Source organism: Anolis carolinensis, chromosome 2, assembly GCF_035594765.1.
Source record: "Anolis carolinensis isolate JA03-04 chromosome 2, rAnoCar3.1.pri, whole genome shotgun sequence".
Lineage (NCBI taxonomy): Eukaryota > Metazoa > Chordata > Lepidosauria > Squamata > Dactyloidae > Anolis > Anolis carolinensis.
The window spans coordinates 308,634,099-308,660,882 of NC_085842.1; the positions used below are offsets into that span (position 1 = coordinate 308,634,099).

Here is a 26,784-nt window from a genome sequence, read left to right on the forward strand (position 1 = left end):
CCATTCTTCACCTAGCACATGCTGTGACTGAATTGTACTATTTTGTACTTAGTTTGCAAGGACTATGGATCAGGGACTGAGACCCTTTGTATGTGTACACACACACATATTCACTCAGCCAATGCTAAAACCAGTGTGATTTTGTACCTGTCTTTTCACTGCAAAAACATATCACCCTCTACCTTCTCTTTGTACTTTAGGCAGGAAAAAAGTAGGGAAATAATGTGAATTTATTTATTTATTTATTTATTTGCCCCATTTATACCCCACCTTTCCCACCCCGAAGGGGACTCAAGGCGGTTACACATAACACAAATGCAAGTTGATTTCCAGCATACTTCGTGGTTATAAAAAGCAGCCCAGGGGGGCAAAAACATGGCAAAAATTGATTCCATGTCCATGTTTATTTTTTTTTCATTTTCTAAATAAAACATGGGAATGAGTTTCCCAACTCTTGGCAGTTGCCCACCTCCTATCGTACATGGCACAAATGCATCCCTTCTCATCTATGCCCCACTTGCCCACCTCATATGTAGGAGGCAGAGAAGTTCTCACTCTTTAGATCAGTGATTCTCAACCATTTTTCCTCTGGACATTTTGAACTTCAATGCTCAGAATTCCTGGTCAGTGCCTATCCTGATCAGGGGATCAAAGTACAAAACATTTGGAAAACTAGAGGTTAAGAACCATTGCTGTAGATGAGGCCTGCACAACCAGGTATTTGGTACTTCAACTCCCAGAAGCCCTAGCCAGCTTGTCCAATGGTCAGGAATTCTAGGAGCTGAAGTCCAAAACACCTGGAGGACTGCGAGTTATGCAGACTGACTATAAATGTTGGGGTCAGTTCTATTTTTAATCCTGATTAAAATAAGACCACCATTTAATCAAGTGAATTGATCAATGAGTCTACCTCAGTTGGGATTGATGAACAGAATTCCAGCTCCTATCACCCAGCAAAAGGCCAGCAGTTGAGGATGATGGAAGCTACAAAAAACAATACCTTTACAAACATGGGTTCCCCACTATGAATCTAATTCAGCAGCCAGTTTTCCATTGAAGTCAACCAATTACTTCTGGAATGGCCACAAGTAAGGCATGAAGGCAACAGTCCTGGTCTAGTTGCATCCTGTTCCTGAACACATAGATTTGACATAGCTTCCATAACAATCTTATTTAGATGAAAACAATGCATATATCCAGTGTGTTATAGTGTGATATTAGAGTATTGAACTATGACTCCAGAGACCCCACTCAACTATGGATATCCACTGGGTGACCTTTGGTTAGTTACACACTCTCAACCCCCAAAAATCCTGTGATAGGGTCACCTTAGGGTTGGCATAATTTGAAAACAACTTGAAGGCATGCAGTTATAACAATATGTCCTCATTCTTGAATTTTGCCCCTTTGGGATTTGTCATACTGCAGTTATTCTTCTTCCCTCTTTGATTAAGTTCTGAGTGAACTGTTTAAATGTAATGGCTTCTTTTTAAATATGTTTCTCAAAGTTATTGTGAACCATTCTAAGCTAAGAAAAAGACTTAATTTAAAAGCAGTAGACATATAAAATTAAATAAGAAAACCAATACTGCATGGCCAGCTGCTTCATTTCCTCTTTTTTGCTCATTTAGGACATTTTGCATGCTAAATTGGCTCCTACTAAGAAACAGAACAAAATTGATTCTCTTCCCCCACCTCATCTAACTTAAAGAAGCAGAAAAAATTCAGGGAGGGGGAAGAGATTAAAGGTGATCCTGTGTCTCCACAGACAACCTAGCCAGTGTTTTATATTGTCAGAAAGATAACAGTGGCACACAGGCTAGAGCAAAAAAAACAAAACAAAACCCAAACTTTGATACAGATGTGTCTGAGTGTACTGGGATACTTATTGAAATGCACTAAATAACTTGTAAGCCTGAGATTCAAAGACGACTAAAGAGGATTAAATAATCTGAAATAGGCCAGAACTACTTTGTTGCTGTTGTTTTAACTTCGTTAAAAGGAAAATCCATTTGGAGGATGCCTGATGAAAACTCTCTGTCCTGCATAAATGGAAATAAGATGCTGGCAAATGACTTTTTTTAGAGAGAGGAGAAAAGAGAATTGTTATTATTTTTTCGAAGAAAAGAAAATACCTCAAACCAAAGATGTACTTTAAAATAAAACTTGGAAAATTGTTAGGACTTGCAATAGCCTGCGTACTTGCAATCTAGGGCATGCTAGCCAAAGAGAAAAGCTTAACAGATTGACTAATCCATTCGTTTGTTTGTTTATTTATTTATTTTGCAAATGTGATCCTCCTACCACATCTCTCCCCCCACCCCCCAGTCACAGCCAGAAAGCTGGTGATTTGATGTAGTGAAGTTCAGAACGGTGAGGCTATGGCTAGAATTCAAAATGGACAAGCTGGAAATAATGGTCACTTTGGGTTTTAAGGGGGGAAATGTAGAGCCACTGTGTGTGCATTTGTGTGCTGTGGTTGTACAGTCTCAAAGGTCACTGTGCATAGGTGTCACTCCGTAGTGCAGCAGGTGTGAACCGTATGACACCATTAGGAAGCATGATACCAAAATGCCTGTCTATAATATTTTTGAAGTGTTTAGATATAACAAAATTTTGATACAGTGTTCCCTCACTTATCGTGGGGGTTAGGTTCCAGGACCACACGCAATAAGTGAAAATCCGCAAAGTAGGAACACTATATTTATTTTAATTTTAGTAGTAATACACTATTTTAAGTCTTTATCAACCAATCATGTGTTGATAAATCGCCTCCTTCTCCTCCTGTTGCCGCTTGGACTCCTTTTCTCTCCTTTTGGCTTTTCCTTCCTCCCATCCTTAGGCTGTAAATTGTAATTTTTATGATTTATAATATTCTCTTAGAGTTTATTGAAAAACCGTGAAACAGCGAATCCGCGAAAAGTGAACCGCAAAGTAGTGAGGGAACACTGTATAACCTTAAAATGTATAAGCCCAGCTTACATGTACTGTTTTAATATTCCTAAAAGGGTACAACTGTATGCTGATTTACTTTTTGAACCTTCCAGTGTGCATGTGAACTATCATTATCACCCAGTTACAATGACCATTTGAATCAGGTAGTTTCATTTGCACATGCACTGTTGTTTTCAGTGTTGCTGGGGTATGTGTGTGTGTGTGTGTGTGTGTGTGTGTGTGTGCTGATTTTGTCACATTTCTAGTTTTTTGATCTACAGTATTATGATCTGGTCTGATACAGGAAGAGGTCCATTATGAGTTACTGCAGAAACGTATGCTACACCGTGGGGACGTTAGAATTCCACCACCATTGCATGGTTTTTCTTTTCTTTCATATTCTTAACTTTTATCCAGTGGCATATTATTCTGTACTGGTACACACAAGAGCTGCCTGTCTGTAACAGTTATCTATAGTACAATAAATAGATCACTAAGTTTAACAGGTTGAGGCATTCTACACAGATTAAAGCAGTTAAAACAAATTTCTTGGTTCAAATGGAAGTAAGTTCTTGTTTGCTTAATATTCCCCGTTTCTATTTGTGATGACTTACAAGAGCATAGTCATCTTCTCTAGGGTGCTTTCCTTGGTTGGTCCCATTGAAAAGAACAGGCAATGTACAAAAGGGCTTCTGTATTTCTGCATACATCCTATTCCTATTCACGTCACCTGAATCAGCATACAAGAACCTTACAATAGAGTGTACCCTCAACTTTCTAACTGCCCTGAAGGAATTGAATATAGTTAACAAGAAGGGGAGTTCTCTTGTCAGCCAAGTCCTGTAGAACTCAAAGACTTTGTTCTAAGACATTGTTAGGAAAGACCACAGGATTTATGGATTTGCTTTCCCCAAGGCACACACGCACACACACACACACAGTTGGTCCTATTGTAAGGCAACCGGAATCTGAAACTTTCTGACACTCTACTGCCAATCACTCAGAAGCCTTTTAGTTGGTCCCAATCTACCTTCTGCCCACATAAAGGGTATACCAACAGAAAGGGTATACAGACAAAGCTCTCTGACCATAAGGCAATTCTGCTTATCTCACTTAATACGCTTTCAAAAATAATCTCCAGTTTTGCTAATACAATAACACTGTCATGGTTCAGTAATACCAGCATCCAGTAAGACTATGAATGGTCTGTAAACCTTCAATATGCTTCCCATTTGTACAAAACCCAGACTTTGGTACTCTCATAGAATTATAATTAAAATTGTCCAAACTTGTGTAGGAAAAACCCAATATAAACTGATTTTAAACCAGTTCAGCATTTGCTGATTCTTGAGAGGATGAAGAAGTTGCTGAATGAGGAGCAGTTGAAAGAGCTGGGCATATTCATATTTGGTGAAGAGAAGACTGGAGATTTTGCATTCAGTAGGGGGTTGGACCTAATGGCCTATGACAGTGGTTTTCAACCTGGGGTCCCCATATGTTTTTGGCCTTAAATTCCCAGAAATCCTAACAGCTGGGATTTCTGGGAGTTATAGGCCAAAAACATCTGGCCCCCTCAGGTTGAGAACCAATGGCCTATGAGGCCCAACTCTAGAATCTAAGATTCTATAATTCTTGCTCTAATCTATACAGAAACTCTCGGTTAACCAGATGGCCTTTATTTCTAAAATATTGATATTGCTGCAAATTTATTATCTAACATAAGTTATACAGAGCCAGGGAAACTTATTCTTTGGACAGCAAAGCTATTGGTTATAGTCCAAAAAAAAACTTTTGATGTTCATTAAGCTTAGAATTGCACATCATTGTTTTACCCATGGAGACAAAGCAATATATGAAAATTTTGCTACCAGTGGAGCAGTGAGTTTATTGCAGGCTTTAGTGAAAATGTCAAGGAAGATGTCTGAGAATCTGGACCTATTTTGGAGACAGTGCTCATCTGCTTGGATAGTTCCAATAAGGTTCAGAAGAAATCCAAAGTGAATCCATTGCCCACTAAAATGGAATCTATACTGAACTCTATGTGTGTGTGTGTGCATAATATTTATTTTGTGGATCTTTTGTAAAAGGATTGACTCTTAATTGCCCATTCAAATCAGAATAATCCCATGCACAACCATATATTGTTGAGAAAATGTATGCCCAACATGGTTGTTGTATGTTTTCCTGGCTATATGGCCATGTTCCAGAAGTATTTTCTCCTAATGTTTTGCCCACATCTATGGCAGGCATCCTCAGAGGTTGTGAGGTCCAACATTTTTCAGGGACTGCAGAAAAGCTCAGAAGGAATAGGGAAACTACTGTATGTATGTACAGAGGGCCCTTGGTATCCCCTAGGATCTGGTTCCAGGATCTCCTTTAGATGCCAAAATCTAGTCCCATTATATACAATGGTATTGCCGTTGGTTTGCTTTTGAGATTTTTTAAAAAATGTTCTCAAGCCATGGGTGGTTGGATCCATGGATACAATATCCATAGATATGGAGGCCAAACTGAATGTATGTCACATCATCATCCATGCTAATCAGTGGATTTTAACTTGTGTTTTAACTGTGTGCTTTGTATGTCTTTTAATAGTGTTTTTTCTCTTGTTTTAATTATGTTGTATCCCACTTCGAGCTGCAGGGAGAGGCAGGGAATAAATTCATCATCATCATCATGAAACTGTCCTGGTGCTTTGACTCTTTGAGTCCTTCTTCCAGGACAGGACTGGAAATGGGCTAAAAGGGAAACCAATTGCTTCCAGGAGGATGGAGCCAATGAGAAACAGATGAAGGGAATGGCAATAGGAAAGACTCTTTCTGAGCTGTGGTGCTTATTATGTCCAAGGAGTCAGCAAGGGAAGCAAAGGGAGGCATGTATGCTCTACCTTTCCATCTCCTCCTCCTACCACAGGCACAATGCTGCTGCGGCTGCAGGAGAGAGGCTTGCCAGCTCTTGGCATCTGGGTTCTGCAGCTGTCAAGTAAACCCCATGAGTAACCACAGCAGTTGGACGGAAACTAGAAGCAGATAAAGCCTGAGCAGCAGCAAGGGGATGGACGGGATCACACACGACACCATAATCAACAGAAATGGGAAAGTGCCAAGTAAGAATTTAAATGGCTGGGTATGCTGATGGGGCTATGTGGCTGCGGGGAGGGAGGAGGGGGCTATTTTTAAACAGTTTTATGAAACTCAGACAAATAAATAAACCACACTAAGAGCAGAGCCAGGCAGCTCTTCCCTCCCTAATTTTAAATGGAAATCATCTTTCCATTTATATTTACTTCTGTATTTCCACACATCTTCCTCATACAGGTATGTAAGGATGCAAAGACAACTCACATCTCCCTTCCCAAATCCTCAATGAGAAAATGTGTGTTGCCACATTAAGGTAGAAAATATTTGGGGATATCTTGGGGGAAATGGTCAGCCGCTGTCAGTTTTGTTTTATATCTTGAGAGAGTTCTTGCAAAAAAAAAACCCTTTTTTTGCATATTTCCGCTGCACAAGTGCACTTTTCTACGTCAAAGGTGGTTTTGTATAAGAAGTAAAATATTAGCTAAACACATATTCCAAATTAATCAGGCTTAAAAAAAGTAAGTCAAAGGAAAAATTGATAACAAATAGTGGTCTTCCATAACAAAACAAACAAAAAAAAGATGGATTGGGATTCAAAGGACAGAAGATCATGATTATGCTAGTGAAATTAGGTTATGGCCTGTGATTGTGTGTTCCAATAAAAAAGAGCCCTCTAGTAACACAGTTGCATCAGCAGAAAATAGAAAGATTTCCAGATTTCTATTTTCCAGAAGCACCAGTATTCATTTGTGTATTTTTATTGGATCTCCCTGGATCAATGCTCCCAACACACTTACTGAAAACCTGAAGAATGGAGACATGCTCCAATATGGTTGCCAGAATGGAAACTGGAGAGGGTTCTTGTGTCGTTAATGGTTATAAGCAAGAGGGAATCTCAGCAGGTGTTGCCTGTGACCTGCTGAAATTCCCTCTTCTATGCAATCATTGCAAGTACAGGTTTCACTCTATTTGTCATGATCAAGAGTATGTCCAGACTGGCTCCATTGCTGCGGGGGAGGGGGGGCTGATCTCCAGCAGAAGAGGACTCTTCCCAATATTTTCAGCACACTTGGGAAGGGCTAATCAGCCTTTGGAACAAGGCCATAGGCTCCAATGATTTTTAAGTTGAGGCTGGATGAGATGAGCTTCAGCTGAGACCTCCAAAAAGAGACACCTCTGGGAAATAGCTCTGGAGAGCAGACTTTGTATCTTTGTCCTGTACCTTGGTTCTGCTGCCTATTGCTGCAATTTTTGATCTATAACCTTGAATTCTTGTACTCTTGCTTTGGATCCTGTTTGTATCCCTGAATGCCTGGTTTTGACTTCTGGACTGTGACAACTGACTTCTCTGGCAGAGTTCTCTGATGTGATGAGGAATTGCAACAGGGATCTTGCTTCAAAGATTGTTGGAGGAAGAGAGGATGGAATCATCAGTATGTTGTTGCCCAATAAAACTGAAATTGTAGAGTGGATTTTGACCAGAAGATGCTATTTTATTAAGTATACTTAACTAAGTAGCTTGTCTACAAGCTCAACTAAAATTCCTCCCCAAACCACTGGTTCCAGGTCCTGGTTAAAAATAAGATCTCGTGACTAAATTCCACCCTGCATGAAGTGCAGGCAATGAAGGATAAAAAGGGAAGTCAAAAGTTTGGTGGGTTATTAGACATTCTCCAGATGTTGAACTCAGAAGTTCCAACCAGCTTACCCAGTGGAGATACATTATGGAAGTGCCATTGACCACACTTTGCTTGCTTTCATCCAAGTCCTGTTTTTACCTTGTCAATCAGGTTGAAGGGGGTTATTGAAGACCATCATGAGTTTTCCTCGGTGGGGAAAGAGTTTGAAAGCCCTCCACCCCACCTGGCTAGAATTCGCCCACACCTGGAATGCCCTTCACAGCTACCTGGCTTCAATTGGAAATGCATTACATGGTGAGACAACATATGCTAGTGATAAGCGCTGGGTAGAAATGCGGCATTTATTGGCCAGGTTTCCCATTACCCTTTGATGTTCCTCATCCTGGTTATTTCAACATTGGGAAAGTTGGATAAGAATGATTAAATTTGAATGTTAATTATTTCAAATAATTATGGCAAAATAATGGAATAATAATGAGAAAAGTGTGTAGCTCACGGCATGCATGGCAGCTGGAGAATGTGTCTGTGGTTAAGTCGGTTGCGCCTCCCAGGAGGATGTTATGAAAGGGCCACAGAGGTCAAAGGGTGTTGTTGCTTATTTTTGCTTTGGCAAATGTGAATCAGATGGACTTGTTTGAGGAAGAGGCAGTCTTCAAAGCAGTTCATGGGATCCAAGTAAAGGAGGGAGGAGAGGAGAAAAAAATAACCCAGATAGGGAAGCCAGTAAAGTAAATCTGCAGCATTAGAATAGGCATGAGCAACTTAACAGTGGCTGTGAGGAGGGGGGAAGCCAAATTTATCTGGATAATAGGGTCTTCTTTACACCTTTCCTATGTCTTTTCTTGCATTGCATTTCATGCTACCTTTGGATATCTCCATCCACTTACAGTCAAGACTTCCCTTTATCACGCTGCGGCTTTACCACAGACAGCTCCGTTCTTCTGGCACAATCTGAATTCTGGGAAATGTAGTTTAGGGTGGGGCTTTTTGAATACTCTGATACAGAGGTCCTTGTTTTCTCAAACTACATTTCCCAGAATTGTGCTCGCACCAGAAGAACATGTTACAGCCCCAGTGTGATAAGGCTATAGCAGTGGTTCCCAACCTTTGGGCCTCCAGGTGTTTTGGACTTCAACTCCCAGAAATCCCAGCCATCTCACCAGCTGTTAGGAATTGTGGGAGCTAAGTCCAAAACACCTGGAGGCCCAAAGGTTGGGAACCACTGGGCTATTGTCAAATGATGTTACATGGAAAGGATAACATATGGAGAGGCAGGACAAACAAGAACAGAGTTTAAAAGTCTGTTGTTAATTGCTGTATGGTGATCTTATGAATGAAAGACTTCAAAGCCAACTTGTTATCAAGAATTATCTTGGGTCTTGAAGATTCAGATTGTGACTTCCCAGATTTGGTCTATCCACCTGTATTTCTTTAAAGGGAGGGAAATAATAATACCAATTATCTTGACATGATGGGAAACAAGAAGCGGGGTGGCAAGTGGAGGAAAAACCGGCAGATAGATCCTGCAAATCCTGTAATATGCAGTTTCTTGTCCAAATCACTAAAAAACTTACAGTTCCTACCATCACGGTAGGGAATTATATTTCTTAACATGCCCAGAATCTCACACGCCTGGAGTACATTTGAGAGCAAAGGATGTTCTTATTTTTGTTTTAAAAAATAGATCACAGAATTCACAATGTCAGCCCACAAGCACTAACAGTTGAAGATTTTGGAAAAAATCATGACTAAGCTATGAACCTGAGCATGATCCCACCTAGTGACTGCTGCTGATTTTCCAACATAACTCATCACCAGCCCCCTTCCCCTCTTTTTCTCCCAGATCCCCATCTGACAGTAAAGCTGGCACCTCCTAGTATAAACGGTTTCCTTTTAATGTTCCCTTTTGAGCAGGTGCTTTCTGTTATGGGTTTGGTCTCCACACTGACAGCACCAACTTTGGTAGGACTGTAGGCACAACATATTATTGCACTTCCAAATGACTTTCATTCATGGAGAGGCCACCTGTCAAGTCAGATCACCTATTTGCCATACACAATGTCATGTTTTATTCTATGTATGAAAACATTTGTACCCTATCCTTTCCATCATGAGATTCCATGGCAGCAAATAGATAAAACAACATAAACAATTTAAACAATTCCAAATTAAGATCAATATGTAAATGAAACAAGATACAACATATCAAGCAGTTCAAACAAGATTTAAAGGGCTAAAAAGGATTTTCTAAACTATGCACATGCTCAAAAGTAAAGGAGGTTTCAAAGGCTTTAATAAAATAGCCACATTTTGGCCTGGCACTGAACAAAAATGTTGCCACAAGTCAGGTTTCCAAAGGGAGGGTCTTGCACAAGTAGAGAAGCCCTCTCCATTGTCCTCCCCTGTTGCACTGTCCACACTAGGATATGCTCCAACACTTCACAGCCAAGGAATATCAGGGTGAAATAAAGATGGCAATGGTTATTAAAAGGAGGAAGAACAAAGAAGAGAATCTGAAGCCATTTTCTTGATTCTAAGGAGACAGGCAAGATTTGGCCTCCATATCTCCCCTTCTCCTGATTAGTCAATTAATTACAAACTTATTTTGTATTTTGAACTCAGTTTTCAGAAGTTAGAATAGATGAAAACAAAGGGAGAAAGAGAAACTGGGACATTTCAAAAGCAGTTGGGAAAGGTGGGAACTTGAAAGTCAGGATTGTCCTTGACAAATAAGCTAGACAGTATGCATGGGCAAGGAACCTCCATCAGATCTCCTCCCTTGGGCAGTGATATATGGAAAGGTGTGCTGTAGTTAAAGCAGCGGTGGGAGCTGTGTGGATCTCAAGATGTTACTGAACTGCAGCACCCAGCATCCATAATCACTATGCTGGCTAGAACTGCTGGGAACTGCAGTACAATGATACCTGGAGAGCTGCACCGTCACCACCCCAGAGCTAAAAAATGAGGTCACACATGGTGACCAATTCTCAAGAACACAGAGAATTAGTGATGGTCAGTATAGAGTTCTGAGAATAAACAGCCTTACCTAACACTTTAGTTTCCTGTATATTTGGATTTATAAAACAGGAAACATATAGAAGTCAGCACATTTATTTAATGTGAGAAATCAAGGAAGAAGCACTAGTTCTGAAAACCAATGTTCTTTCTGTGTGTGTCTCTGTGTGTTTATGCAGCATACTGGATACAGAAGAGGAGGAGGGGAAGACTCAGGGAGGAAAATCCTTCAATGAAATGTGGATGAAAGCCAAGAGAGGACAAAAATATCCTGGCGGATTAAAGTCTCTCTAGCCACACTTAGATGGAAAGATTATGTGAAATTCCTGAATAATGTGGAATAAAAGGGACCCAAAGATCATTAACGATAATCAGAGATTAACATACACCAAATGCAAGACGGCTGAGGCGGTGTTATCTGCGATCAATTGAACTTATTTTAGCAGCAAAATAAGACAGATTTGCAGCATAATAATGACAATAATACAGATAAATAAGATAACTCTTAAATCTTTAAAGCAATATTTTAAAGTATTTGTAAGACCTTGGTAATATATCTGCAAAGGGATGCCTCTCTGTAGTATTATAGACTGAATGCCCCAGATGTAAGAGGAATATTAGTCGGGTGGAAGGAGATTCGGCATCAGTGTAATGACTTCAAAGAATTTTTGTCTCCCATCATTTCACCTCTTAAGGAGATGTCAGCCGTTTTTTCCCCTTTTAGAAACACAGGTCAATTGCAACCTTTCCTCTTGTGGTTGCAGGGGTTTTCTGTTCTGGAAATAGCCAGATCACAGTATACCAACAGATGGATTGAGGGGGGAAACACACATCTGTGCATACGGAATTGGAAGAAGCTAAACTCTTTAGAAAACAATAGAACCTTAGAGACATCTGTTGTGGAATCTCAAGAAGAAAGGGGTGCATTACTTGCAAATCCATAGCATGGGTAATGCCAAAGACCCTCTTGCACATTCCACTTTAATGGGTACCTACAAACACTGCATACCTAACAAAAAACAACACATTATGTAAAGTCTGAATGGAATAATTTATTACAATCAACAGATCAGACAATATGAAGTCTGTATTTCTAAAAATGGACTTATCACTTCAAGTTGTTTTTTGACTTATAGTAACCCTAAAATGAAACTTCCATGGGATTTTTTCTGGGGCTTTGAGTGTGAACCTTAGTCAAGATCATCCAGTGGTTTCCAAGCCCAAATCCTGATCTTCAAAGTCATAGTCAAATGCTTGAACTACCACACAATGCTGGCTTTCTGAACTTAACACTAGCTTTACTTATTTGAAAAGAGGAGGCACAAAAGGGGGAGATCCAGAATGTGCTAGAGGTTAACTTTTTTCTACCAATCCCTCACTTTCCAAAATGGTGCTAAAATGCTATCTGCTGCAAACAGTAACTTTAGGAATGAACTTTATATTTTGGTGTAGGGCGGGGTTAGGAGATAATTGGGAAATGGCTGAAGGAAATGGTTCAAATAACCCAGTTGTATTCTCATTTGTGGAGGAGGACAGTGCTATGTAATTAAGGTGTATATGAAACATAAATGAATTGTAGACTTGGGTCCCTTCTTCAAGACACCTTATGCAAATATTCCAAAATCTGAAACACTGAGGTACCCAAGCATTTCAGATTAAAGATACACAACCTGTTCTGCGGATATCTAAATCAAGATTCACATGTTTAAAGTTAAAAGTCACCCTTCCGCTCAACATGAGTGCTGAGTTCTGAAATCTATGCTCTATGTAGGCCAGGCTACTAAATGTCATGAAATGTCACTTTAGCAACAGTTTCATACACATTATGCAAATATATTAAAATTATAGACCATGTTAAAGTTCAACATTTTTCTTGCTAAAAATGTCCCTTTTTGGCCCATACGTGGTACAGGATGTGTATGGGGAACATTCATTAGGAGTCTCCAGAAGGCCTCCTCCATGAACAGATTCAAGCATTGATACATCTTGTTTGTCTTTGTTCGTTAGGCTGCAACACCAAATTATAGCTCAGGGGTAAGGCCCATGGATCACATGCAAAACCAGGACATCTCCTAATCCATTCATTCTTCCATGTTTTAAAAGAACAGATTAATTATATTTGTCATATATATATATATATATATATATATATATATACACACACACACACACACACACACACACACACACACACACACACACTATATTACCTCCAACTCATCCCACCCAAAACCCCTCAATATTGGAAATGTTAATTCACAACTGAAGATGATGTGATCTGACTTCTGGTATGCTAGTATGACCCACAAGGAATGTAGCAAAAATATCTGGCCTTTTCCAAGTGCATTCTCCTCTTCTACTATAAGTATATATCCTCCTCCTCACCATTGTCTTTAACAGCAGCAACATCATTCATTCAACAAACTTGGAAAATACAAACATATCTAAGCTATTATCTTATACAATGCATGCATTTGTGCAGAAAAGTCATAAAATGGGCTAGAAATACAAGGCAAGCCATCTCCAAAGCTGAACAAATGACAGGTGACAGGATAGGTTGTGTTAACAAGTCAGCATGCATTGCCCCGCCACTCTTTTCCCCATCATATGGGGAAAAGGGGAGGAAAGTCTGGGTAGCTCTTTCAGAACTATCCAAACTATACTTTCCTCCCCATAGTGGTGGAGGAAGAGCCTTTTGGCACTTCAACCCACTTTGGTAAGAATGTGCATGAGGCCTGCCATGCATCATGTGATGGCACTTGGTAGGCCCCGTCTTTGCCATGCAACAAAGCAGAAAAATGGGGCAAAAATGTCACATGTGAAGAGGTGGTAAGACAATTGTTTCCAGAAGAACTGGACAGTTACAGCTCAGTTGTCCCGTGACAAAAGAAGACTTGGACCTGAATGAGATGGAAAATATCTAGTCATTAAAAAAAATCCCAGCAAAACAGATGTGGAAGAGAGACGTTGATTGCTTGAAAAGTGTATTCCAAGGAAATTAGAAACTGGAGTGGGTTAAAATTTTCCTCCTCTGGCATCTGTGTGCAGGCTGGAAGAAACTGCATATGTTTTAAGAAAGAAATGTGTTACGCCTTGAAATCCAGCCACCCAAAGATTGCAGTTAAACTTTGAACAGTTCAGTGAGCCCCTTCAGAAAAAAAAGAGCTGGTGTTGATTTCAGCCTAGTATTCGGAAATTGCACAGGTGCGAATTCTTTGCACAGTCTCAGGAAATGAAAGAAGAGGGACAACGACAGTGAGCCTTGATGATTGGCCATTTACTTGGAAATTTACACAGCAGAATTTGCAGAAACTCAATTGGGATCCTTATGGAAACGAGAGCAGAAAATAGTCCATGGGTTTCAAAAGGACTCTTCCGAAGTGGAAAGGACATCCCAAATGGTTTATGGCGTTCCCAGAGAAAAAAGGTCCTTGCAATCAGCAGCTCAGAATACTGGATCACTCTTATTTTCATGTTTCATATATGTCAGAAACCGTGATGAGACAAACTTGTACTGACAAGGGTATCCATATTCTGGGATTTAACGACGTTTGTGCATAAAGGAGCAGAAATCCTGCAGAAAATCCTGCTTTTTGTGTAGAAAATGCTACTTCTGTTTTAATGTGTGAGCTTTGTATACAAAAGGTCCCTAACTAAAGCATTTCTGGCACAGGAAACAATGGTTTCTTATACAGGAAATGCTGTTTTCTGTGCAAAAATATAAAAAATGAATTTTGCACAAAGAAAATTCCACACTGCAAAGGATTTTGAGGACACTCTCACAACGGGGAGGCAAATTCCTCATTCATTGGAGAACAAAATTAGTGAAAAATGACAGCCCCAGTTATAAGATCAAATGCAGACAGGAAAGTAGGCCAGTTGACTGACCCAAAACTATGACAGGGTTGCTTTTTTGTGTGTGGATCATAACTCCCAGAATATGCAAACCTAGTCATAGGCAGCATATGCAACAGCAGACCAGATACTAATCGTGCTGACTTGAGGATTCTGAGACTTGTAGGACTTTATCACATAATGCCATACACATGCTATTGCTGGTCTACCACTTCCCCATTCACTACTGACAGGAAAAACTGTCAATAGCTGCAAGTCATGCCATATTCCCATCACTTATCTGGTGTGACAGTAGGGCCATTCTGCATTTGTGCTGGCATGCTGGCACCAAAGTGACATCAGGAGGTTGGATTATCCTTCTCTCTCTCTGTACTCTCTCTCCCCCTTGCTATTCCAAGACTGTTCTAATGAATATTTAGGGTATGAGTGGGGGAGCAGGGTGGGGTGGGGGTAACCATACCCGCAATTGCAAAATTGCTTCAAAGATTATTTAAAAATTAATAATCTTCCTGATTATCCTTACAAAGTATGGAATACAAATAAATTACAGATAGATTGGCTACAGCAAACTTGGCTCTGGTTTTACAGAGAAGGGAGTGTGACTTCTGTAGCAAAAACATTCCAAAATGTTGCATGGCTTCAATAGTCTGCAAATGCCTCCTAAGCCATAAGCCACATATTATCATTCTAAATATTCTTTTGGTAGAAAGCTGGAAGAATGAGCTTAGTTAGACCTTTCCCCCTCTAACCCCAGATCACTTAGATCAGTATGCAAACAGATTAAAGAGAAATGAGATGGAGGACGGGCGTCATAAGAACAGTACACAAACCTGTTCAGGACTGGGGGAGTCTGATTTCTTCAATCCCCTTGTCCATGTCAGCCAGAATAAAATTTGGTCCCAAAACTACATCTGAATCTTGAGCAGTTAAAAAAAAATCCCCTCCCTGGATCCACAAACCCGAATATCCTTAAAACCTATGGGAAATAACACTGGATTACTTTGGCAGCCATTATGTGGTTTGACTGAAAGCAGAGATGCTCCGAGCTGTGAAGGCTGGAACTGGGACAGCGCTTCCCACCAAGTTGAGCTCTGCTATTCCAATCAAATTTTGCTTCTAATTGAATATGACCCATCAGCCTGCAAAGGTCGACAGATATGCCATTCACAAGACAGCTTTTCCCCCTTATTCTTACATGTAAGCACATATACACACATACTAGACATTTCTGTACTTTCTCCCAGACTGGACACATAGTTTCAGCTCCTTAGCATCTAGTGATTCCAAGGCAGGGGGACACCCACTGGCCCCAATCCAACAAACAAGGAAAACCTATTTGCACTCCAAATTAATTTGGTGTATTTTATATACTGACAAAGATGTCCACAAAGTTCTTCCACGTGTATTGTATTCATATCCAGCCGAACTAGTCATCATCGTGAGGTCAAACTCAGGCACCTCCTCCCCATTCCCAAATCTAATTCTTGAGCCTTCAGTAGTTTGCTGTAATGCTTTTAATGATCATTTTATGGCTAAAATCTCTCGGATAAGAACTGATTTAAATGTCAATGTGATATCAGTAGCTGACAATGGGGTGTTCAGCGACTCTGTGATTAGGATTACACTGAATCAGTTCCAGTTGCTGAGTATCCCCAGATGTGGACAAGCTGCTAGGAGTAAAGAAGACAATGTGTCAACTTGATCCCTATTCTTTGTGGCTGGTCATTTAGAAAGGAGATTGTGTTAGATCTCAACAACAATGAATCATGAATGTATCTCTCAGGGAGGGATGGTTTCCAACTTGCTTAAAAGAAGTTATTATTATAATTACAAGTACTACCCAAGGGTTATGAAACACAATTAATAGCCACAATCCTACATCTGCACAGGGTAAATATCTGCTGAAGGAGTTATGGTTACATGAACATTATACAACTTTGTGCAACATATGTTCAGAAATCAACTCTGTAGTAGTCTTGGGCCTGGTAACCGTTTCAGCTGTTTAATTCATATTTTTCATATTTTTTTTCATTCGGATGGCACAAAACGGTACACTCCCGCCGGTGCAAAAATATCAGTGAAACAAAAGGAAAGTGGGAATGATAACTGTTTGGTCACCTGATTTCTTGGTGCTCATCTGCAGGCCCTGGCAGGGCCTCCAGGGCCTGTAGCTGAGTGGCGAGTGCCTTGGAAAGTGTGTGTGTGTGACATACAGGCCCAAAACACTACTGCCTGCCAAGGATCCCATTGTGGGTCTGCCCCCAGCTCAAATGAAGAGACCTCAGCAATGGTGCAAGGTAGGTGTTGTAATTTTTGTGAAGGGTAATTTATATATAAAAAAATCAAATACATAAGAAGCTTAGAACAATCTAAGGCCCAAATCCAAAAGATTGTCCCAGCCAGACTAGACCCATTAAATCAACTGCTGAACAGAAAGTTATCAGTTACATACTAGGAGTGTGCAATTCGGCAAAAAAAAAAAAAAAAAAAAAAAAGCTGTTTTTCAGTCCCGTTTTCAGTTAACCCCTATTCCGTTTGCCAGGAAATTGCTGAAGTGGAGGGGGAGGGTGTTTTTTTTTTTTGTTTTTTTACTTTGGGAAAGATTTGGCTCATTGGCTACAATGGGGAAAATTTAGAGGTTCATTTCTCAGTCATTTTTAGGTCTATCTGCATGCAACCTAGCTTGGTTATAGACCACATTTACAACTGTAGGCCTGCAAAGGTTCATAACAATTCACCAATCTAATTATTTTTTGGAATTATTTTAAGTTTTTACCGTAACATTTTTAAAAATATGGCAAACCGCTAGAGAGGGTTCTGGGGATTGTAGTTGCTGGTTGTGTCCATTCCCAACCAATCAGAGCATAGACACAACAAGGCCTTTTATTGGCTGAGAAACAGAGATAGAGCAAACTTCAACTCTCCGGGAAGAGCTAAGTGGCTCGTCAATGCCCACCCCATGCAAGTGCTGCTGGGAAAGCAAGTACCCAGCAGGGCCCTCTCTGGAGAAGGAGCCTAGGGAAGTTTTCCAGAAGAAATTGATGCTGCCACTGGGGGAAGAAAGAAGAGGAGCCCCCTGCAGCAGGCCTCAGGCTCAGGTAGTGCAGTTAACCCCATCATCCCCAGTAGCCAAAATATTCAGCCTCTCTTGATTTGTTTCAACTGGCCACCCATTCTGTTTCCAGGGATTTTGCAACCAAATCACTGAATTTTTCTGAATCAGTTTCAGTCCAAACAAATATTTGCATAGCCCTATTACATACATAAATGGCCCCATTTTAATAAATATTAGGCAGAAAAAATGCACAAATAGATATAGGATGGAGGACCTGGCTTGACAACAGTACATACAAAAAGGATTTAGGAGACTTAACAGACCAGAAGCTGTTTGACAATGGACCACACTACTCCTTCTTTGGACCGATTTAAACAGAGGCTGGATGGCTATGTCTTGGGAGTGCTTTGACTGTGTATTATTGAATGACAAGGAATTGGACTGGATGGCCTTTGGAGTCTCTTCCAACTCTACAATCCAATGATTCTATGATTCTCCATGTTAATTGGTTCTGCCCAGGCCTGCTTGATGTGAGAACAGCAACTTTAGCTAAGCTTTTATGTCTTCATTGCAAACCAGGAAATATATCCTGTGGAAGTGTATGTTTGAGTGACAACCTGTGTGCACCTATAGTTATTGCTTAACTCATAAGTTTATTTTTAATGCATAATATCATGAGGCCCACTTCCTATGGCATCATCAGGGCTGCCCTAAGTCTTTTTTGGCAGAGAAATCTCAGCACCTGGAAACCTTACTGACAATAAGACATCTTTTTAAAAATATATTTGTTGCCTTAGGAGATCTATGAGGACATGACCCAACTGTATGCTCTTCATGTAGCCCAGAGCATATGGTTGTTCTGCTTAATTACAGAATATTTCATTCTCTTGTGAAATGTACTGGTAAAGCAGCCTGGGGTAAATCAAAGCTTGTATGTATCCATGTTTTAATTTGGGTTTAGGTACTAACTGACTCCAGATTGTCAGACATTATCTACGGATGTGGAGGATTTCAGTTTATGACTATTTATTTGTAAGTTGTAACCACTGTAAATAAACCAATGAATGGAGACTAAATTACATGGAGAAAATAGCTCGAGGAAAGCCATGGGAAGCTTGGGTGGATTATGTTGAAGATGGGAAGCAGGTGGGCCTTGATTTAGATAAGCAAAAAAGGAAGATACAGGCACACTACTTTTCCATTCTGTTCTGTTGTTCCCAAACCTTAAAGGGGCTTCCCTGGGGAAACATGGGCAATTGTTAGAAAAGTTTCTGGCTTATTCTTGAACTCTTCTACCTGCACGTTCTGTGGCTTTGACTTGACATTGGAACCTGGCTTCTCTATGGGTTGCCATGAATGACATAACCCCTTCTACTCCTGTGGTTTCCAGAGCATCTTGGAGTTATGGGATTGCTGGTGTGAGGCAGGTTTTTCATGATGCAAGACTCTTAAGAATTTCCCTTCTTATTGATGAAACAATGGAAAGACCAATTGCCTAAATCAGAACTCTTACACCATGCAAAACTTTCCACAGTTCAGATCCTGAGGCTAAAAACCCAGTCTAGACAAACAGCTCATTGTGTGGTAAACTGGAATCTGCCAATTCAGACCAGAGCATGTCTTGAATGTTTTTCTCAGAGGGGAAAAATTGCTTACATCAGAAAATCAGCATATCAGAGAAAAAGCTGGACTAGGATGTGTCTCCATGATCTAAGCTGCTTTGAATTTCCTTTGTGGAGAGAAAACTGAAATTGTATTTATTTATTTACAACATTTATACCCCGCCCTTCTCAGTCGAGGGGACTCAGGGCGGCTTACAAAAATTGGCAAAATTTAATGCCCAAAATGCAATCATAAAAAACCCAATATAAACAAATCCATTAATAACATTGTTAAAACACATTATAAAAACCTTAATAAATAATAATAATAATAATAATAATAATAATAATAATAATAATAATAATAATAATAATAATAGTTTTCAGTGTGCAAGACAGTGTTTTGCATATGTATGTAGTCCATCACATCAGATTTTCCTTTCCCACCTCCGCATGTCTGGCTCTTTCAAGTGTATTTATGTCTGGTTATTGCGGTTTTCCAAATGTGTATGCCTTTATGCAAAGCCAACATGGTGTGATGGTTGCAATGAGTGTTGGACTAGGACACTGATGGACCACGTTCAAATCCCTGTTTGGCTATGGAAATCCATTGGACAATCATGAGCAATCACACTCTCTCAGCTTTAGAAAAAGGCAAAGACAAACCCACTCTGAGCAAATCTTACCAAGAAAAAACTGTGATGAGTTTGAGAGTCTTATGCACCTTTCCGAGTAAACCTAAGTATCTCCAATTTCCCCAATAGGATCCTCCATTTTCCTCTAAAGTTCTTGTCAAAATGGTGTCAGGAAGTGATAGCATATCATGTCCTGCTGCCATATAAAGAGGGACTGCAGTTGAAAAAGAGATGTGCTAGGCTTTTGGCATCCACTGGAATTTGGTTCTAGGACCCCATAGATACCAAAATCCATGGATGCCCCATGATATACAATGGCATAGTAAAATTGTATCCCTTATATAAAATGGATCTGTTTAATGATGGGAGGCTACAGAATGGTATGCCTACATACGCTTCTGACATGTGGCAAAATCAATTTTTGTTTTTTGATTGTTCCTGAATATTTTTGAGCAGAACCCATGGATACAGAGGGCCAACTGTACTTGGAGATAGTTAGAGGATTCTGGAATCCTTTGGTGAGTGGGGGTAATTTCACATGTTGTTTTGCTTTTGGGGGTGCTTGTGCATGATTTGTAGGCAAAAAGGGGAGACTGGGCAAGCTGCACTATGCCCATCCCACTTGAAGATATGTTTTAGCAGGTCTCACCTGGAACACAGTGTCCAGTTCTGGGCCCCACAATTCAGGACAAGCTTAGAAGGTAAACCAAAATAGTCAAAGGTCTGGAAGCCAAGCGCTATGAGAAGTGGCATACCTTAGAGAAAAAGAAAAGGTTAAGAGGAGACACGATAGCCATGTTTAAAAAAATTGAAATGATATCATATTGAAGATTGAGCAAGCTTGTTTTCTGCTGCTCTAGAGAATTCATCACATTGAAGGGAGTGGGAATCACCATGCATTGTGGCAAATCCAATGGGGCTTGGCATGGGTATGGGGAACCCATTGCCTCACACCTTGCCCTGCACCTCATTCCATGGGGGAAGCATTGAAGCACAGCTACCCCCACCCCCAATTCTTTCCTATGCAACACAAGAAGCCTCCTGTGTTGCCAGCACTGCTTCCCTGCCGGAAGTAGATCAATATTGTGTAATGGGAGCCAGTGGGCTCCATGCCTCAAGTGAAGTCAAAGTGTCATAAGACAGATAATTTGGTCCATCTGGTGAGGTCGTAGGACACAGAACAATGGAGTCAAACTATAGGAAAGGTGATTCCATCTAAATATTACAAAGACTCTCCTGGTAGTTTAAAGAGTTATTATGCATGTCTGTGCATGTGGTGTCATCTCCTCCTTTGGAGGGTTTTAAACAGAGAATGGATGGTTTTCTGTTGGGAATTCTTTGATTGTATGTTCCTGTATGGCGGGGGGTTGAGCTGGATGACCCTTGTGGTCTATGATTGTATAATTCTAGGTACGTTTTTCACATATTATTCCATTTTTCCTTCCAATATAGCCAGTGTATTTACATTGGTATATGCTCTGATAGGATTCCAACTGTAACCATTAGCCTTCTCAGAGCAACCAGTCTTATCTCATGATCATAAGCATGTATTTCATTTCCAGAAATGTGGTGTTGTTTGGAAACAGTGGGTGCACTCCTCTTAAGCAATGTCTGCTTCATTTCCCATGGCATGTGTGTTCTTGTCTTGTCATATAATCTTTACATTGCCCTTGATCTTCACTTGTGGGTATTACCAGGGTCTGCCCTGTGTTGTAAAGTTGCCTGCTTTCAAAGATTGCTCCATGATCAGCCACATGAAAGACAAGGCAGAGGTTTCCCGTCTCCTGGAGCCAGCTGGAGTTCTGCCAACGGAGTTGCTGAGTTCAACATCATGGTTTCTGCTGCAGAAATTATACTCTTGGGGTCTCAGCCTAGGTCTGCCCCAGTCACCCCAAATGTCTGCACCTTTGCATTTTGATAGCATTAGAGAAAGAAAGTGGTGGAAATGGGGGAGGTTCTTGATATGGGGCATCCCTCCTAGACTTCTTTTGATAGCAGCAGTTTTTTTTCTCTCTTTGAACTGTGTGTGAATCATAGGATCATGTTACAGTGCATTGTTCTCAGTTGTGCACCTCCTAAAGGCAGCACAGTTTCCTGTCCTGATGCATTAGGAAGATTTCTTCTAGGAAATTGTATTGGTATTGGAGGCAGTTTAAGGCCACAGTCCTCAAAGCACTGTTTTTTAAACTGTGGATTACAACCCCAAATGCTCAAAGTTGGGGTCATGAAAAAATGGCCACAGTAAAGGGTTTCTGAACTCCACCTAGGCATTTACACACTTTTTTTTAGCAACAACATGCAGTGTTTATAGTGGACTCTGCAGAAATGCTTCAGCTGTGCTCCACACAAAGGAAAACTGGCCTGTTAAGCAAGCCTTGCAAATGTTGATTTTATCATTAATGTTTTACTTTTATACCTATTTCATATGCCTACATACCTGGGGTTGCATAAAGAATTGTCAAGTAGGCAGGAAAAAGTTTAAGAAGCCCTGGTCTTAAGTTCTCTGTGCCGGAGATAAGGTACCCTGTTTCCCCCAAAATAAGACAGGGTTTTATATTAATTTTTGCTCCAAAAGATGTGTTAGGACTTGTTTTCAGGGGCGGTTTTATTTTTATTTTTCCAAATTGATTTTTTAAATGAACTATATCTAGGGATTTTTTTGAAATAGGGTTTATATTTCAAGCATCCTCAGAAATGCTGAAAAATCATGATAGATCTTATTTTCAGGGTAGGTCTTATTTTGGGGAAAACAGTATATATCTTTGTAATTGTTGAGTCTTGGTCCCTTAGTTATTACCTGAAAGTTAGAAACAAGTCCTCCATAGGCATAACATGTATGAGCATCAGGTGTTCATTTATGAGATACTTGCTTCATTTTTCTTGCAAACAAACTAATCAAATGGGTACTAGGCAGTGCTACTATTAGGTGGATGGGCCATTGGTTAAGCAACTGAACCAAAAGAGCGATCACCAATGGTTCCTCTTCATCCTGGAAAGAAGTGACTAGTGGAGTGTCGCAGAGTCTGGTCCTGGGCCCAGTACTGTTCAACATCTTTACTTACAACCTCATCAAATGTGCTGCCAGAATCACCATGGATCGTGATGGTTCCAGCGGTGCTTGTTGGAAAAGTTCATCTTTGGACTATAAAACCCAGAATCCCTCAACCAGCCTTGTTGTGGTCCCCCAAAGTAATTTATTTCAAAGTTTATCAAATGCTATATCCACACTGTGGAATTATAGCACTTTGACCCCACTTTAATTGCCATGGTTTAATGATATGAAAGTCTGGGAGTTTATAGTTGCTCCAAAGTTATTCCACCCTCCTTGAATGTTAATTGATTGAGGCTGCACCCATACTGTAGAATGAATGGAGTTTGACCCCACTTTAACTGCCATGGCTCAATGCTATGGAATCCTGGGAGTTGTAGTTCTGCAAAGTCTTCCGCTTTCTCTGCCAAAGAGTGCTTGTGCCTCTCTAAGCTATAACTCCAAGGATTTAATAGCACTGAGTCATGGCAAGTGGGGTCAAACTCTATTCATTCTACAGGGTAGATGCACTCTTTTTGAGAGATTAACCTTTCTTCGTCAGAGCTCTGGCATCACAACAAATCACAAATATCAGGATTTCATGGATGTTGCCATGGCAGTTAAAGTGACATCAAACTGCTATAATTCTGCAGTATGGATGATCTCTCAGTTTTACTGCTCGATTTTGTTCACTAACAGAATATGAAATTTTCAGAATTCTTAAATTAAGTATAATAGGAACAGTTGTGGATAGCTTGTTTGATTGGTTAAAGAGTATGATCTTGGCACCTAGATGTTTTTAAAGGACGGCAACAACAATAACAACAACAACACCAAGTTGAACTGAACTGTCATGGTCAAACAGTGACATCTGGCAAGTCTAATCCAGGTGTTGTGGTCACAGTTAATTAAGTTTTAGACTGGTGAGTGCAAACACACGAACGGACCTTGCTGCAGAGACTCATTTGCAAATTACATCCACAGCTCAGGCTCTTTTCTGATTAATTCTTATAGGGGTGAAGATAATAGGAAAAGTAGGAGAGAAAGCCCAGGATGAGTTTTTGCAAATTTCTAATACAAATTCATATATACTCATGTATAAGTCACCCACATTTATAAGTCGAAGACAGGGTTTGAGGCCAAAATTGTTATTTTCGATATGACCCATGGAAAAGTAGATGGTCATTCCAAGGAGAGAGGAAAGCACCAATGTCGACTCAAGGGGCCAACGCCTCTGTATCCCAATCTAGGCATTCAAAAGGTCCAGAGGCACCACTATGATTGAGAGAGCAGAAGAATTGGTCTTCTACTGAGTTATTCCCAGATGGATTAAGCTCTTGCCTCCTGAGAGAAAGAGGTGGTTTCATTTTAGTAAAGAGTTAAGGTACAGTATGCACACTGACCCTTGGATGCGTCCACCCAGTTTTTTTTTTTAGTTGATTTTTTGACAAGAAATTCTAAACTTCTCCATGAGTTTATAGGGTAGTTGGAGAAATTAGGAAAGACAAATGGCAGAGCTGCCTGCCTTGGCACAGGAGAGAAAGCTGGGAAAGGGCAATTTCTCCCTTCTTGCATTTGGTTGACAGTGGACACATCTACTCTGACTACTGACTACACTGCCAGAGAGGGAAGCAATTTCACTGTGCAAATGATCATATGTGAATTCCTAGAACTGGTTTGAGGTCTGGCCTTGAACCACATTAGTCATTTACACACTGTGCTGCCTTCAAACTGGATTAAGTAGTCAATGTAGGTATGCCCAGTGTCCTTATTTGTGCCCATTGCCTACCTCTTTGAGGTGGACCCCAAAAATAGCAACTGGCAGTTTCCATAAACAGAGAGCTGGTACATCTCTTCTGGGTTTTGGTCCAAACTTTAAAAGAGCTGTCCAGGGGTGTATCTACACTGTAGAATGAATGCAATTTAACACAACTTTATCTGCAATGAACTTCTGGGATTTGCAGTTGGTGAGGCACCAGTACTTTTTGACAGACAAGGCTAAAGAACTTGTGAAACTACAATCTCATAGCATTGAATCATGGTAGTTAAAGTGTGTCAAACTGTATTAATTGTATAGTGTAGATGCGACCTTAAACAGGTCTCTTAAACTAAAACGCTAAGAATCTGAATCTATTTAGGAGATGGAATGTGCCATCTTGGGTAGCTTCTATGAAGTTTGGGCTAAAATTCACATGACTGTCTGTAACAGGTGGAAATAATGAGTTTTTCTTTCAAACCATCTAATGAATCATGGGAACAGACTAATGTTTTTAAAAAGTATGTTTCCAAGCTCTGTTCTTTACTCTCCATAATAATGTTTGCTTGTGAAATAAGGGCTGATGACACAGAGAAACCATGCCCTTTCCAGATTGGGGTGGTTGCATTTCAAAACATCATAATGTGCAACTTGTTCTCATTTAGCCCTCACGATTCATAATTTCTTAACTGTGATCGTCATCAACTTTTAAGAAACAAGAGGAGCAGTTCCTCCTTGCTCCCATGGCTGCTTTGCCAAGGTAGTGTTAAATTAAAATGTTATAAAGCAATTCAGATGCATTAGTGCCATACCCTTAATTTTATTGGTAACATGCTCTTCTGCCTTTGATCATGTGTGCTTGTTTGAAACACGCCGTAAATCACAGCATGCTAATTTGGGCTCATTATAATTAAATTCTTCCATTCACATTTCTCTTGAAAGAATCATGGGGAACAGAAATAATAATAAAACAATCTATCAGTGCCAGGCTCATGTGACTGGTTTCATTTTCATTGCAAAATGGGGCGTAATCATTTTTCGTCTCAGAGATTGACATGACCTTGGGCATGAGGTGGGTATGAAGAAGGAAAATACGTTTTGAAAAGGAACTGCTCTTGGATCCTGTGTGATCCAAGCAACAAAAAAACCCTAGTTTTTTCCAGTTTCCACTAAGATGTGTAGGTTTATCCCAGTACTGTCTCTCTTATTACAATTATTAAATGAAGTCTGTTTTTTCCCCATCCTCTTTTTGATTTAATATGAATTTGGTTATAGTGTGATGGTTGTTTTTAAGAACTTTTCCCATTTAATGATGACATAGTGGGAAAGAATGAGTGAGAGAGAGACTGTAAAATAAAATGTAAGACTTTAGTTGTGGGTTTCAAAAAGCCATGAGTCAGGGGAGGTTCGTGTTAGCACAGGATATGGAAGAGCATTGCACGGCAAAAAAAAAAAGGCCATCTGTTTTTCAACTGGTATGGATGGGGATTGGAGTGTTGCCCCACTATCTCTGCCACACATGCTCCTCCCTTAGTACAGAAATTGTGGTTTCAATCTAGAGTTAGTCATACTTAAATCAGACCCATTGAAATCAATGACATTTGAATTAATATATATTTTTACATTCCAAAAATGCATCTAAGTATGACTAAGGGTTAAATTTCAAAATACATGTAGCATAAAGTCAGTGTTGTGTAGTGGTTTGAGTATTGGAGTATGATTCTAAAGACCATGGTTTGAATCCCCACTCAGTCATGGAAACCCACTGGGTGATCTTGGGCAAATAGCTTTCTCTCAGCCTCAGAGGAAGGCAAAGGCAACACCTCTCAGAACAAATGTTGCCAAGAAAACACTGTTCTAGGGCTGTCGTAAGTTGGAAATGACGTGAAGGCGCATAACATCAGCATGTGGTCCAATATCTTCAATTATTTTATATGATATATATTATATTTAGATGTCATTTAATGATGGAGCTCCAGAGTGCATCTATACAATAGAATTAATGCACTTTAACATAACTTTAATTCAATGCTTTTGATTCATGGGAGTTGTAGTTTTACAAGATCTTCAACCTCGTCTGCTAATGCTTTGAACCATGTCAGTTACCTTGGTGCTCAACTGCATTAATTCTACAGTATAGATGCACCCACAATTTATGAAAGTTTATGCTACATACTTTTTTCAG

At 40.1% G+C, this 26,784-nt stretch overlaps 1 long non-coding RNA gene across 1 annotated transcript; it reads left to right on the plus strand.

Moving 5' to 3' along the window:
• Positions 1 to 1,593: 1,593 nt before the first annotated feature.
• On the plus strand, positions 1,594 to 12,781 carry LOC134297156 (uncharacterized). The gene is made up of 3 exons (XR_010003932.1): positions 1,594 to 6,040; positions 7,805 to 7,948; positions 10,849 to 12,781. It is a non-coding gene; the product is annotated as an uncharacterized LOC134297156 (long non-coding RNA).
• Positions 12,782 to 26,784: the final 14,003 nt, after the last annotated feature.